Source organism: Phocoena sinus, chromosome 13 (genome assembly GCF_008692025.1).
Source record: "Phocoena sinus isolate mPhoSin1 chromosome 13, mPhoSin1.pri, whole genome shotgun sequence".
NCBI lineage: Eukaryota > Metazoa > Chordata > Mammalia > Artiodactyla > Phocoenidae > Phocoena > Phocoena sinus.
Genome location: NC_045775.1, coordinates 30397559 through 30412285, shown reverse-complemented (window position 1 = coordinate 30412285; position 14727 = coordinate 30397559). Strand labels below are relative to the sequence as shown.

The 14727-nt window shown below is 39.6% G+C and overlaps 1 long non-coding RNA gene across 2 annotated transcripts in view; it reads right to left on the bottom strand.

Annotated features, from left to right (window-relative positions):
- The window catches only part of LOC116764422, a 123091-nt gene that overhangs the window by 75805 nt on the left and 32559 nt on the right, over nt 1–14727 (bottom strand). Inside the window, exons 1-2 of one of the 2 annotated variants that reach the window (XR_004352877.1) lie at nt 10088–10212; nt 9725–9822 (exon numbers count right to left, since the gene is read on the bottom strand). This is a non-coding gene — a long non-coding RNA (uncharacterized LOC116764422). Of the gene's footprint in view, nt 1–9724; nt 9823–10087; nt 10213–14727 lie in introns of those variants that run through there. The other variant, XR_004352878.1, reaches the window with a different exon arrangement.

Genomic DNA, 14727 nt, shown 5'->3' with positions numbered 1-14727 from the left:
GCCCCGGCCTCAGCCCCAGCCCTGTCTCATTTCCTGTGGCAGCTCAGGCGTTCCTTCTCTCTCTCCTTGAATGGTTGCATTTCTGTTTAAGATGGTACATCCCAGGTATTTCAAATGAAGAGAGACAGAAACATAAAATGACGTCCACTGAATAGGAAGCCGTGCTCTGGCGAGGATAATGCACTATTCCCAAGTAAAAGACTTCCTTGATGTTGACAGACTGTATCAGAGTTTCTAGGCTGTAGATAACATAATTTTTTTCAAAAAGTTAAATGAGACAGAGTCAGGCAAAGGCAGACCAAATGAACATGAGGTGGAAGATTGATGGGGAACATCTTTGAAGAACCACTGGCCACTCTGTGTGTTTTGTTTCCTGAAGGGCAGAATTAAGCCCTTAGATCAGGTCTTTCATTTTCGGGTTTCTTTTCTAATTCTAGAATCTCCTCTAACCACACTGGGACAGCAAAGTGGGAATATAATTCCTTCTGTAGTTATTGCTACACACTTATGAGGACAGTGTCTTCAACAAATCTGTTTTGCCCCAAAATACATTCTCAAAGTCATTTCCAGGCAGTATAACCCTGGAGGTGGGGCTTCAGAGAAACTATAAATGTTTTAATTGCAAACCTAGTAAAGAGAAAATGCAGGCATCCTGAACAGGCCTCCTCTGGGTAGCGTAGCCCTGTGTCCCAGTTTGCCTGGGGCGAGCTCCATTCATGTCTGTTGACCTGGTGTGCTGATTAATAGTGCCCTCTTTCAAAAGTGTCTAGTTTGGATGATAAATTTTATGGGCATCCTGCCTATCACCATTTCTGATGTCCATTACAAACATTGTATACAAATAATGGTTCTTCCGCCGTTCTGGCAGTTGGCCTGGCTCTCCGGAAGGGAGGGATGACATCTGAGCACACGGGTGGCGCAGTGGTCTCAGAGGTCACCGTGCTGCTCATCCCTCGGGGCAGGTCCTGAGCTTTGCAGCTAGCTGCTGGCTGCATGCTGCAAATCAGATATTTTTTCTTTTTTCTTTCTGAGATTTTTTTTTTAAAAGAACTTGCGCTTGAAAATAAGACACTTCGTTTCAGAACAGAAGACAAATCAGACCTCTGGGTTTCTTCTTCCCTGTCTCAATCCCTCATTCTCACCAAGACTCCTCTACTCCACCAACATCTGCAGTGTAGACAGTGACCTTGTTGGCTAAGGGCCCCTCAGTCCAGTTTTCCTTCCTTGCCAGGTTGGGTGGAACATCCTTAGGTAAAAAGAAAAACAACACCCATGCATAAAAAAAAATTAATTAATTAAAAAAAAAAACACCCACACATCTTTATCAGCAAATGTCAAAAACACATCGGGAGTTTGGCCTGTGCATTACTGCTTGCCCAACTGAGCTATTGAAATCGTTTGGAATTCTATGTGGGTTTTTAGGTGGTTGGAGAAACTTTGGAGACTAGGGAAGAAAAGCAGAGAAAAGATTGATTCATAGTTGTATCCTAGACTCTGGGCCCAAGGTGTGAACATTTGCCTAATGAATATGTGAATAATTGCATTGGTGGGGGGAGATTTTCATCCACTCTCAATTATTTTTTATACATTAGAGAGTTTGTAAGATAAACAAAAATAATAACAAATAATAATAACAAAAATCCATAGTGACATATGTAGTCATTTGGGGACATTTTTCCTAAAGATATAGCACTTGAATGTAGCTCACTTTAGTCCTTAGGCAAAGCTGATTTAAAATTCTGACAGTGTACATACAAAATTAATATGCAAAAAAACCCTGTTCGATTTGTGCTACTTTGTATTTTAATTGGGGTTAATTTTAAATGGATTGCAGATTGCACCTGTGGTGCCGCAAAATGCCTTGTTAACTTCCAAACTAGCCATGACATTGATGGACATGAGACAGATGCAGGGTCTGTTACCAAGACTTGCCTGCCAGATCTCACTCTTGAATTTAGGGTGACATTGCACAGAAGAAATGGTTTTGGTTAAATTCTAGGGCTAAAAGAAATAAAAAATAAATTGTCAAACCACATCCATTTGCATCAAATCCACATCCATTTGCCTGTACTATATGATATCTAAATAGAATAAGATACAGGAGCACTGAGAAAATAAAGCATTTTGGTTTTAATGTGAGAATATCTTTTTTTCCCCCTGTTTTATATCCGAGCAAATGGCTGACGGTTAAACTGTAGACTACATAGAACTGGAAAATTATCAATGGACTTTAAAAATGTCTCTAAATTCTGTAATCTACTTTGGAGAGAACTTCCAAGGACAGAGAGTATGAACTAATCCACATAAGGAATGAAGACAATGAGAAGAGCTGAAATAAAACCCAAATGGTAAATAGTCACACACTGGTAAGGTAAATTGAAACCCAGTTTTTGGCAATTTACAATAAGAGTATATTTGTTTGATAAACAGTTTTTGAACAGCAGCTTTTCATATTTTCTTTGCTAGATACTTTATCATCTCCTGTGCTCAACGAACGGCTCCACATAGCTGCTGTGGCATTCAAGCCACACAGCTCTGTTTGCAGAGCGCGCTGGTGTTGCTAGACTGCCTGCAGCCAGCCCCTTCCCTTCCTTTTACTAAAGAACGTTCTTGACACTTGACTTGACAGTAGCAGTTTAGAGATCTAACACACAACTTTTGTAAATAGATATAATATTCTTGGTGTGACTTGCTGCTCTTTGTAAGAGTCAGTACTATTTCCAAACTAAAAAAAGAAAAGCAATTTATTTTGTCAATTACAAGTTTTAAGGTTTTTGTTGTTTTCTATTTGCTTCAGAATCCACCAGAGAATTCCTCTATAATGAACCTGGTATGGAATTATTCTTCCCTTTTTAAAAACAGCTGCTTTATGAAACAACTGGAATGTATTGGAGTTGTTTATGTATACATTTAAAGTGTCTTGGAATGTTTATGTGGTATGGATATTGTTTACTCATAGCATCAAAATGGATGTAAAGAATAGTATAACTGGTTAAAAACAAAAATAGAGTGCTGCTCTTCTAAGGAAATTGCTGTTTCAACCTGGACCAAATGGTCTTTCCCTTGGTGCATCACAAATAGCAGATTTATACCACTTTTTTTTTTTTTTCTTTGCGGTACGCCGGCCTCTCACCGTTGCGGCCTCTCCCGTTGCGGAGCACAGGCTCCGGACGCTCAGGCTCAGCAGCCATGGCTCACGGGCCCGGCCGCTCCACGGCATGTGGGATCTTCCTGGACCGGGGCACGAACCTGCATCCCCTGCATCGGCAGGCGGACTCTCAACCACTGCACCACCAGGGAAGCCCTATACCACTTTTCAGTACATATTTTGTATTTGTCATGTTTTGCTATCTTGGGGCTGTAACCTAGTTTCTAACTCCTTAATTATTCCTTTGATTAAGTAAATGTAATTTTTAAAGTTAGGCTGGAAATATATTAATAATTACTTTTAAAGTGTAATAAATATATAAACTTGTATAACTCAATAACCAAAAAACCCTCAAACAACCCAATTAAAAATGTGTCCATTGATGCATGAATATATATATATATATATATATATATGTATACAGGTGTATATATATACACCTATACATACATACACATAATGAAATATTATTCAATCATGAAAAACAAGGAAATCCTACTATTTGCAACAACATGGATGGACCTTGAAGGCATTATGCTAAATGAAGTAAGTCAGACAGAGAAAGACAAATACTCTATGATCTCACTTCTATGTGGAATCTAAAAAACAAACAAACTTATAGAAAAAGAGATCAGATTTGTTTGTGGGTGGGGGTGGGAGGATTGAAAGAAGGCGGTCAAAAGGTACTAACTTCCAGTTATAAGATAAATAAGTCCTAGAGATATTACATACGACATGACAACTATAGCTGACACTGTTCTATGATACATAGGAAGGTGGTTAACAGAGCAAATCCTGAGAGTTCTCATCACAAGAAGATGTTTTTCCTTTTTTTTCTTTTCTTTTTATTGTATCAATATGAGAAAATGGATGTTAGCTGTACCTACTGCAGTAATCATTTCACAATATACGTAAATCAAACCATCATGCTGTATGCCTTAAATTTATTTATTTATTTTAACATCTTTATTGGAGTATAATTGCTTTATAATGGTGTGTTACTTCCTGCTGTATAACATAGTGAATCAACTGTATGTATACATATATCCCCATATCTCCTCCCTCTTGCGTCTCCCTCCCACCCTCTCTATCCCATCCCCCTAGGTGGACGGACACAGAGCACCGAGCTGATCTCCCTGTGCTATGCAGCTGCTTCCTACTAGCTATCTATTTTACATTTGGTAGTGTATATATATCCATGCCACTCTCTCACTTCATCCCAGCTTACCCTTCCCCCTCCCCGTGTCCTCAAGTCTATTCTCTACATCTGCATCTTTACTCCTATCTAGTCTCAAGGTTCTTCAGAACCACTTTTATTTTTTTAAGATTCCATATATATGTGTTAGCATACTGTATTTGTTTTTCTCTTTCTGACTTATTTCACTCTATATGACAGTCTCTAGGTCTATCCACCTCACTACAAATAACTCAATTTCGTTTCTTTTTATGGCTGAGTAATATTCCACTGTATATATGTGCCACATCTTCTTTATCCATTCACCTGTTGATGGACACTTACATTGCTTCCATGTCCTGGCTATTGTAAATAGAGCTGCAATGAACACCGTGGTACATGACTCTTTCTGAATTATGGTTTTCTCAGGGTCTATGCCCAGTAGTGGGATTGCTGGGTCGTATGTGTAAGGAACGGCACCAAGAAACGGAGGAGAGCTTAAACAAGCTTTATTTGGGAACGCTCCCAGGCGGGGTTCACTGGTCCAAGAGAAAGGGGCCAGAGAAGTCGCGTGCGGGCGAGGGTTTGGGCAGAATTTATAGGGGAAGAAGGGAAAGGGGTGTGGTGAATCTGGGAGGGCGCAGGGTATTCCTTATTTGGTGGTCTTTTTGGGCATCATGGAAATATCTGGTGCCGGTCGCATCAGTCTTGGGACCGTTAGTGCCGCCCCTCAAAAGGCGGGAAGGCTGGGACGGGTGGAAAGTCCCCAGGTCAGTTCCTGGAATTGGGTGGTCTGGAAAATTTCGGTTTGATGCAACCTGTGAATCTGATTGCGTTTTCCTGCCTCGGGCCAGTTGGCCTTACAGTATGATAGTTCTATTTTTAGTTTTTTAAGGAACCTCCATACTGTTCTCCATAGTGGCTGTATCAGTTTACATTCCCACCAACAGTGCAAGAGGGTTCCCTTTTCTGCACACCCTCTCCAGCATTTATTGTTTGTAGATTTTTTTTTTTGGGGCGGTATGCGGGCCTCTCACTGTTGTGGCCTCTCCCGTTGCGGAGCACAGGCTCCGGACGCGCAGGGTCAGCGGCCATGGCGCGCAGGCTCAGCAGCCATGGCTCACAGGCCTAGCCGCTCCGGGGCATGTGGGATCTTCCTGGACTGGGGCACGAACCCGTGTCCCCTGCATCGGCAGGTGGACTCTCAACCACTGCACCACCAGGGAAGCCCTGTTTGTAGATTTTTTGATGATGGCCATTCTGACAGGTGTGAGGTGATACCTCATTGTAGTTTTGATTTGCATTTCTCTAATGATCAGTGATGTTGAGCATCCTTCCATGTGTTTGTTGGCAATGTGTATATCTTCTTTGGAGAAATGTCTATTTAGGTCTTCTGCCCATTTTTGGATTGGGTTGTTTTTTTGATATTGAGCTGCATAAGTTCCTTGCATACTTTGGAGATTAATCCTTTGTCAGTTGCTTCGGTTGCAAATATTTTCTCCCATTCTGAGGGTTGTTTTTTCATCTTGTTTATGGTTTCCTTTTCTGTGCAAAAGCTTTTAAGTTTCATTAGGTCCCATTTGTTTATTTTTGTTTTAATTTCCATTTCTCTAGGAGGTGGGTCAAAAAGGATCTTGCTGTGATTTATGTCATAGAGTGTTCTGCCTATGTTTTCCTCTAAGAGTTTTATAGTGTCTGGCCTTACATTTAGGTCTTTAATCCATTTTGAGTTTATTTTTATGTATGGTGTTAGGGAGTGTTCTAATTTCATTCTTTTACATGTAGCTGTCCAGTTTTCCCAGCACCACTTACTGAAGAGGCTGTCTTTTCTCCATTGTATATTCTTGCCTCCTTTATCAAAGATAAGGTGACCATACATGCATGGGTTTATCTCTGGGCTTTCTATCATGTTCCATTGATCTGTATTTCTCTTTTTGTACCATACTGTCTTGATTGCTGTAGCTTTGTAGTATAGTCTGAAGTCCAAGAGCCTGATTCCTCCAGCTCCATTTTTTCTTTCTCAAGACTGCTTTGGCTATTTGGGGTCTCTTGTGTTTCCATATAAATTGTGAAATTTTTTGTTCTAGTTCTGTGAAAAATGCCTTTGGTAGCTTGATAGGGATTGCACTGACTCTGTAGATTGCTTTGGGTAGTATAGTCATTTTCACAATATTCATTCTTCCAATCCAAGAACATGGTATATCTCTCCATCTGTTTGTATCATCTTTAATTTCTTTCATCAGTGTCATAGTTTTCTGCATACAGGTCATTTGTCTCCTTAGGTAGGTTTATTCCTAGGTATTTTATTCTTTTTGTTGCAATGGTAAATGGAAGTGTTTTGCCTTAAATTTAAACAGTGATGTATGTCAATTATTTGTCAATAAAACTGGGAAAAAAGGAGGGGAGGTCTGGGATTGATATACAGATGATAGTGAGGACAATGAAGCAAATAAAATTACCTGTTTTCTTATTAATGTATATAAACTTCTGCTTGAACAGAATGTAGAATTGATGTGGTCTTGCAAACCAAACATTATCAGTGTATTAATAACAACAGTGATAATATGTTATAGACATTAACATTTACATCAACAAGTTCTTTTCCAGAATATACTGGAACTCTAAAACTACAAATTAGAATCAACTTACAGCTAAGAGCAATTTTCATTAACTATATGCATTAGTTATTGGTCACTTTTTGATGTTCCCCCATTTATTTCACAAATCTTGCATTTCAAAAGTAAGATAGATCAAAATCCAACTTTTTATTTACATTATTTAATACCATGTCATGCTCGTTTCTAACTATATTTTGAAATAATTTTAGACTGAACAATTGCAAAAATAGTACACAAAGTTCCTGTTATCCTTTACCCAACTTCCCATATTATAGCATCTTACATAATAATCACAATGATCAAGCAATGTATTAACATTGCTACAGCACCAATAACTACTCTATAGACCTTATTCAAATTTCAGCAATTTTCCCACTAATGTCCATTTTCTGGTCCAGGAATCAATCCAGGATCCCATATTGCTCCTTTATCCTTTCAACATGGCTCCATCCTTTTTTGAGCACTTCCTTACTACCTGTCATGTTCTTTTGAGTTTTTTAGTTTTTAAAAATTTTTTATTAGAGTAAGTTGCTTTACAATATTGTGTTAGTTTATACTGTACAGCAAAGTGAATCAGCTATATGTATACATATATCCCCTCTTTTTTGGATTTCCTTCTCATTTAGGTCACCACAGAGCATTGAATAGAGTTCCCTATGCTATACAGTAGGTTCTCATTAGTTATCTATTTCATAAATAGTATCAATAGTGTACATATGTCAATCCCAATCTCCCAATTCATCCCCCCCTCCCCCTTACCCCTTGGTATCCATATGTTTGTTCTGTACATCTGTGTCTCTATTTCTACTTTGTAAATAAGATTGTCTATACCAATTTTTTCAGATTCCACATATATGCATTAATATACAATCTTTGTTTCCTTTTTCTGACTTACTTCACTCTGTATGACAGTCTCTAGGTCCAACCATGTCTCTACAAATGACCCAATTTTGTCCCTTTTTATGGCTGAGTAATATTCCTTTGCATATATGTACCACATCTTCTTTATCCATTCCTCTGTTGATGGACATTTAGGTTGCTTCCATGTCCTGGCTATTGTACATGTTCTTTTTAAAAGAATGATTCAACTAGTTTTTATAAAGTTGATATATATACATTACAATAAATTCAAGTAATACAGAAAACTACAAAACACAATGTAAAAATTATACAAAAATTTACCATGAAAGAATATCACATGAAAGAATAACTATTAACATTTGGTAAATATTGTTCCTGATATCTCTTTAGACACCTCTACAGTTAAAAGGATAGATAGATAAATTGATAGAATTTTGATGGAATGAAATTATTTTTAATAAAAGTATTAATAAAAAATATTAAAGCAGTTTTTAATAAAAAGCACTAAATGTAATTCCACTTGAATTTAACAGAAGAAAAAGAAACTAACATATAATTAAATGTGCTGAATTTTAGGTAAACATTTCTTTATAAAAGACATGTCCTAAATTATCTCTCTAAAGGCAAAGACATGTCCTAAATTGTCTGTCATCTAAATGAAAGACATTTAGGTATTTATCAGTTACTTTAGTGCCTAATAAACCACTCTAAAGCTTTGTGGCTGAAAACAAACACCATTTATTATAGTTCACAGGTCTACAGGTCTGTGGAGGTGGTTCTGCTGATCCTGGGTGAATTACCTAAGCATCTGTGGTCAGGACATGGGTCAGCTGGAGCCTGACTGGCCTACAGTCACCTCACTCACATGTGTAGCAGTTGGTTATCTCCTGGCAGGAGCAATGGAGGTGACCTTGTTGTGTGATCTCTCAGCTTCCAGCAGGGTAGCTCCGGTTTGTCCACATACCAGTAGCAGAGTTGAAAGAAAGAGACTGGAAGTCTGTGAGGCCTCTGGAAGCTTAGGGTCAGAGCTGTCACAAGATGCTATTGGCCAAAGCAAGCCACAAGACCAGGCCAGATTAAGGGCTAGTTATCCATATTATTCCTAGGTACTGGTGTTGATCATTCAAAGATCAAGTTTTCATTATAATATTATTCACTCAATCTGCAGATTTAAGCATTTATTTGGGGATTGTTTTCCTATTACCTTTTTTAACATATTTTGTTTCATTTATTCATTTCTTTTTTTTCAAACATCAATTACGTATTTGCTGGATATTCTTTGTCACTCATGTCTACCTTCCTTATAATCTTTTTTTACTATTATTATATCTGCCTAGAATGTCTTCCCAGATATTCATTTTTGGATTTTTTAATTGAAGTATAGTTGAGTAACAATATTGTGTTAGTTTCAGATGTACAGTGTAGTGATTCAGTTATTTCTGGATCATTCATGTTATCCAGGTTTCAGATAAAATGTCACATGATCAGAGGGACCTTTCTTGATCACCCAATCTAAAAAAGGCCTAACATTTTCATTCTCTATATATAATCATATTTTATTTTGTTATAAGACTACGTAAGTTTAGTCTGTGTATTTTATTCTATCTACCCCCATCCTAGACTGTAAGCTCCATGAGGGCAGAGACTCTGTCAACCTTAAACACTGCTAAACACAGCATTTACAGCACTCCTGGCATGTATGGGGTATTCAGTAATTATATGTTGAACAAATGAGTGAAAGTTCTAGTTTAGGTTAGGTCTACTCTAAATTTTGTTGTGTATAGTATAGCTTTCGTCTCTGTAATATTTTTCATTTACCTGTGTTGCCTATAATTTCTTTGCAAGTACAGAAAATTCTTCGTCTGAACTCTTCCTCTGTTTATTTGGAAATTATCTCTAGTTGTTTATATTTCTTTGTCTTACCTTCCTTTCTTCTTTATTTTCCCTCTCATTTCAAAGTGGATCTGTGGGGGTGGCTCCTTCTGATCACTATTCATCTCATACGCCAACTGAAAGATGGTCTGTGGAGGAAGGGAAGTAGTGGAAGATGTTAGTTAGTAAGCTCAGAGAGTATTGTCTCCTAGGGCCTCTCACCAAATCGACAATTTTTCTTAACCTGTGACTATGTATCATCACTCAATCTTTGGCATTTAAGAAACTGGTAATTTGGAAAGCGTTGTTTCCTCCACTCTCTCCATCTGACCTCACCTTTGATCATCTCTACAGCTAGGAGAGTAGACAACAGATAAAAACTGTGTATTGGCCTGGTTCCCCCTTGATTTCTACCTGCCATGTTCTGTGGTGTCAAATTGGGTCTCTATGGGGACAGTTCTCTTTAGCTGTGGCTCTCTGTGCCCCTGAATCTTATATCACTTAAAGAATCCTTGGTTGGGCATTTCAGGGTAGCCTCAGTTGCTCTTGGGGAAACGTCCCTCTTGCCCAAGGTCTGAGGATATGTTGTTAGTTGTCAGTGTTCTTCCCCATTTTGGGGCCAGATTTCACAGCATTTAGCAGGTTTGCTACATAGTTTGTGGTTTAAAATTGCAGTCACATACTTATTTCATTGGCAACTAAAATATTGTCTCCATTTTTTATTCTTTTTGAGATTTTTGAGGAAGGGAAGAGAGAGAATTAATGTCTACACACCATGATCTTTAACCAAAACTCACTTTGTACTTTTCCAATTGCATTTGGCAAATTTGCGTTACAGAGTGCAGGAGAGAGCATAAGTGTCATCCACACACCAGGTTTAAGATTTAGATCTGAATTCTCATGACGTTTATCTACATCTTAATTGCATCCATCACCTTTCTTCTCCATTCCATTTGCTCTGCTTTTCTCTATCTCAAAATCTCGAGTCTCTTTTTGTTTTGTTTGCTTGTTTGTTTGTTTGTTTCTTGCCTCCCGGTGTAACCTCAATATCCTCTTTTCCTCCTGTGACAGTGGTTTCTTTGTCATCTTTGTGGCAAGAGCTTTCCTGGTCCTTCATCTCCCTAACTTCTCTAAGTTAAGCCCCAAAGTCACCTGGCCTCACAACTAGTTAGTTGGGACTTCCCTGGTGGTCCAGCCTCCACCCTTCCATTGCAGGGGGCCCGGGTTCGATCCCTGGTCAGGGAACTAGATCCCACATGCCGCAACTAAAGATCCCACGTGCCGCAACTAAAGATCCCACGTGCCGCAACTGAAAGATCCTACGTGCCGTAACTACGACCCGGCACAGCTAAACAAATAAATAAATATTTTTTAAAAAACCAAATAAACAAAACAGCAGTGACTTCACCACCATCACCACCTCCACCACAACAATCACACTAACTGTCGCCTCTGCTTATCAAATGTTTACTTTATGCCAGTAATGCTGCTCAAGCCTGTGCATATATTATCCCAGGTAATCCTTCCAATAGCCTGACAAAGTTAATATAATTACCTGAAATTTTAAGGTAATTTCAGTGTATTATTTAAGTGTAGGGATGTGAACAATAACTTTTTTCCAGAATTTCTTTTTTCCATAAACTGTCTCCAGAATTATGCTCAAAGAGGCCACTTGCATTTTTGGCCACTGCATAAATTACAGTCATCACGATATCCCCACTATATCTCTATCTATCTCCTCATCATGTTTTATTTTTCTGAAGAATAGCAGGTATTACTACTAGATGTAATATTAAATATTTAATTTTTAGTTTGGCTCAGCTCATAGGATGTAAGTTTCAGGAGGCCAGAGATTTTTGTCTCTCATTCACCACTGTATCCATGGTGCTTGGTATTGAGTTTAGCATTTAGATGGTGCTCAGTAAAGGTTTGATAAGTACACTCAATAAGTACATATTTATTGGGTGCCTTCTATATGTAGGGTTGGTCTCTTGTCTATAGTTTCCAGCTGATCAAATGCAACCCAGTCCACCAGTTTCCAAGCTAGCCATGCAGACCACCTATTTTCTTTAGAACTGAGCCAAATTATGCATTATACCTGTTCTCACGAATAACTGCAGCTATTTATTGACTTACTTTGAAAAGAACTTCAAGGAGCTCTGGTGAAGAGCCACCACTACTTCAATCAGGAACTGAATGTCTCGGAAGTGGCTTTTTCCCTGCATGACTACACAGAGCCACTGAGTTGCCGTCTAATGGTTCACACATTGGGGGTAAGGAGGCAGCAACACTTGAGTATTTAAGAACAGGGTCTCTAAAAACAGACTGGATTGAATCTCAGCTCTGTGAGCTAGGTAATAATAGTGCCTTCTTCACAGGGCAGTTGTGAGAAAAACGTGTCAAGGGCAGTAAGGCAAGGGCAGAGGATCCATGTAGAACACTTGGTGAGCAGACCAGCTAAAGTTAAATCAGCAAACACTTCCTGGAAGAGGGAATTCCTGGCCAGGGTTCTGAAGAAAAATGAAAGCATGACTTGAAGGAGCAGACGGTATCTTGAGGGTCAAGGAAAGGAACTCAGACTGGAAGCGGAAAGCCACAGTAGACTTCAGAAAGGAGCTGTTCCTTAGGTGGAGTGATGTGGGCAGAAATGAGGGGCTGAGTCAGAAGTCAAGGGTTCCTGTCCACACCCGTCAGCTGGGTAAACTCAGGCCAGTTTCATTTTATCTGAACCCATTATCTCATCTGTTAATTGTGATGCTCGTAATCCAAACCTATGGATTTGTGTGAAGTCTAAGTGATTACAAGCAATATTTGTGAAATTGTTTATAAACGGTTGTGGACAAAGAATGTCCCATGCCATATCAGTAAACAAAGGATGCTGCGGCCATCAAGCCATCAGCCACTGCGGCTGCCTTGACTGTGCACCCTAAGGGGCTTCAGGATGAAAAAAACCAAGACACTGGCCCTAGATAGTTATGTAGCATATCAAAGGAATGATTTCAATGAGCCCAGACTCTTACCTCTTCCCATACTAGAAAAGTGTTAAATTCATTAACTTGAGATGTCTGTTTTTTCTTTTCAACAGTAATCTGATGTTCAGACCACCTGTTTGTTTGTTTGTTTTAACATCTTTATTGGAGTATAATTGCTTTACAATGGTGTATTAGTTGCTGCTGTATAACAAAGTGAATCAGCTATACATACACATACATCCCCATATCCCCGCCCTCTTGCGTCTCCTTCCCCCCCTCCCTACCTCACCCCTCTAGGTAGACCACCTGTTTTTTGAGCAAAAACTCCTATATATCCCAGCTCCTCCCTTACTTCTTCGGAACAGTTTCTCAGAACTACCTGAGAGCTGTCTCTTGGGCTTAAGTCCTCAGTTCATCCACCGAATAAAACATAATTCTCAACTTTTAGGTTGTGCATTTTTTTTCAGTAGACACTGTAAAGAATTGTCCTAATGCATATGCTGATTTGGTCCAGTAACATGGTAGCACAATAAAGAAAAGAGCTCCAGAGTTGGGTTAGAAAGACCTGGGTTTGAATCCCTGCCCTGCCACCCGCTAACTTTATGCCTTTGGGTGGATTACTTATTCTCTTTGAGCCTTACTGTCCCAGTAAAAGGAGGGTATCTGTCAGGGTAGACTATATCCAAAGAGCCTAGTAAAGCACCTAGCATGCATCCCCATCACTACCGCTGTGGCCCATGTTAGTCTGAGCACTCACAACTTGCCAGGCATCGTTCTAAGAGATACATGTGCATTTAGGTAGGTATTGTTAATCTGAAGCCTAGAGAGGTTAAGTAATTTGCCCAAAGTCACGCAGGTAGGAGTGGTGGAGTCAGGATTAGAATCCAGGCAGTGGAGCTCAGCACACCAGGGTAGTTATTGACGATACATAGTGCAAATCTGCCACTGAAATGGGTCGATTTTTGGAGAGTTCCTTTGTGAAATAACAGGTTTTTGGAAAAACTCATGTTTTCCAAGGAATTTGATAATGGACAAAAGAAATCCTTCAGGAAGCTCTTTAGATGCTTCTTACCTGCTCTTCTTTTAAAAATAGAGTGGATTCTGCTAGAGAATAAGTAATGGATGCCACGTCCAAGAAGAAAGGAAGTTGAATTTACAATGTAAACTAAAGCACCTGCTTCGATATCTGACCTCTTTTCTCATATTTGTAAAACTCCTGGAGACAATCCTGATCAGCTCTGGGATTGTTTGGATCAGTAAGGAATGCCTCTAAGCCCATAGAGAACTAGGGGATGGACTGGAATGAAAACCTTGCTATGCAAGGCAGTACCCTGATTTGCATCAGTTGAAAGGGTGAGACATTGCAGGCAAGCAGTGGCAGCTCTTTCACCCCAAGGAAATCTGCTGTTGCATTCTCTCATCCTCATGTGAGGCCATACATCCACAGGGCAGGAGAAACTCTAGCCCCATGGCTTACACTTCATGCAACTTCCTCTGGAGGAATCATAGGCCTGTTTCTAAATGCTTCATGCCTGCCCTCAGGGCCACAGGTCAGACATCAGTGGGCAGAAGGCACCAGACCATCCTTGCAAAAGACTTCTCCATCATCTGGCCAGGGTATAAAGACTTCTAAAGGGTGCTGACTAAAGAAGATTGACTGACATCTGGCTCTACAAGGATTGAGTCATTAGCCATTGCTGCCATTGACCTTTAACACCCCCTGAAAGGAGGTCAGAGAGGAGATCAGGAACGAGACACTCTGTGCTCTGAGAGAAATGGCAGAACAGGCCTTCAGAGAGTTAGATATTCTCAGGAGAAAATTTTTATGAACTTGGATTCTTGCATGTCCCCATATTTGAAAAAGCACTAAAACCATTAACTGAGATGTCTATTCCTGATGACTGGCAGCAACCTTCTACTGAGGTGTGCTTGGTTGCATGTACCCCCTTTGCCAAAATCACATATATACTGACCTCCCCCTCTTACCTCTTTGGAACAGTTTCTCAGAGCTACTGAGAGGCTGTCTCCCAGACTACAGTCCTCAGTAAGACCCTGAATAGACTCAACTCACAGCTTTTACGT